The sequence below is a fragment of the Oncorhynchus gorbuscha genome, linkage group LG15 (genome assembly GCF_021184085.1).
Source record: "Oncorhynchus gorbuscha isolate QuinsamMale2020 ecotype Even-year linkage group LG15, OgorEven_v1.0, whole genome shotgun sequence".
NCBI classification, from domain to species: Eukaryota; Metazoa; Chordata; class Actinopteri; order Salmoniformes; family Salmonidae; genus Oncorhynchus; species Oncorhynchus gorbuscha.
The window spans coordinates 58,947,663-58,949,629 of NC_060187.1; positions in this window are offsets into that span (position 1 = coordinate 58,947,663).

Genomic DNA, 1,967 nt, shown 5'->3' on the forward strand with positions numbered 1-1,967 from the left:
ATAAGAAGGGTAAAGATCCAGAAGAGGTAGGGTCATACAGACCAATATCTCTCCTTAATACAGACCAAAAGATTTTAGCAAAAACTCTGGCTAACAGGCTTAGCACTTTAATTGGCAAATTGGTCCATTCGGATCAGACCGGCTTTATCCCTAACAGAAACTCATTCTTCAATCTCAGGCGCCTGTTCAATATTATGTATTCTCAGAGGTTACCCAACGTGGACCTTGCCGTCATATCTCTTGACGCCGAAAAGGCCTTTGACCAAGTTGAGTGGCCCTATCTATTCAAGGTCCTACAGAAATTTAATATTGGAGATAGGTTCATAAATTGGATCCAGCTTTTATATAGGAACCCCTGTGCCAGAATACTCACTAACCAATCATTGTCCCCCGATTTAACCTCAACAGGGGGACAAGGCAGGGTTGTGCGCTGTCGCCTATGCTCTTCGCCCTAATTATCGAACCGCTCGCTCAGACGATTAGATCTCATGCAGCAATACACGGCTATAATACTAAAGATACTCTAAATAAGATCTCCCTATACGCAGATGACATCCTCCTCTATGTAACAGAACCCCAGGCTAGTATCCCAGCTATTCTTGATGTGATCAATTTGTTTGGTACCTTCTCGGGATACAGAATAAATTGGAACAAGAGTGAATTAATGCCCATACGGTCTCAAAATACCTCCTGGCTAGAATATCTCCCATTTAAGTTATCTTCAGAAAAATTTACCTACCTAGGAATTGTAGTTACCAAACAATACTCCTTACTATTTAAAGAGAATTTCCCCTCTCTGATACAAAAACTCAAAGCAAACATACTATTTTGGAGAACTCTCCCAATTTCTCTGCTCGGAAGAATTAATGCCATTAAAATGGTCTTCCTCCCACAACTGCTCTACCTATATCAGAACATCCCAGTATTCATACCTAAATCCTTTCATAAACAACTGGACTCAATTATCAATCCTTTCATCTGGGATTATAAAACACACAGGATAGGTAAAAAACACCTCTGTAAATCCAAGATGGAAGGAGGATTGTCTCTCCCAAATTTTATATTTTATTACTGGGCCGCTAACCTCCGCATTGTTACGTTTCTGTTGGATGACGTACTCCCGGCATCCAGCTGGCTTAGTATGGAGCGTGAGGAGTGTCACCCCTTCTCTATTGGCGCTGTGATTTTGTCGCCTGTCAATCTGGAGATGTCACTTTATTGTAACAATCCTATAATACATAGCACAGTCCGAATCTGGAAGCAAATTAAAGTGCACTTTGAGCTCAGACCAATGTCATTCATGCTCCCTGTCGCCAGGAATCCCTCCTTTGCCCCTTCTAACCTTGATAACACCTTTGAGCGATGGGGAGAGTTGGGGATAAGCACCATAGGGGATTTATACATAGAAGGGACCTTTGCTTCCTTTGAGCTGCTGAGGGAAACTTATAATCTTCCCAGAAGTAATTTTTTCAGATACCTACAAATTAGAGACTACGTTAGAAAACACCTCCCAACATTTGGGAATGCTAAACCTTCCATGTTTGACGGATGCATAAAAATATGCCCCACCTCAGATAAACTGATATCGCGTCTATATGATGCTTTTCAATCTGTTAGCACACCTTCTACTGATGCCATCAAGGCAAAATGGGAGGAAGAACTAGGGACTGACATCTCAGTGGCAGACTGGGAAGAGAGCTTGGAGTATATCCACACATGCTCCATTAATTCCAGACATCGTCTCATACAATTCAAGGTATTACACAGATTACACTATTCCAAAACTAAACTGCATAGGATATTTCCTGATACATCCCCTACATGTGATAAATGTCAGGCTACGCAGGGTACACTACTCCACTGCTTTGCCCTATGCTCTAGCTTGCATGGTTATTGGTGTGGAATTTTTAGGATCCTCTCTGAAGTTGGAGACTTCAATAGATCCAGACCCGCTTCTGATAATCCTG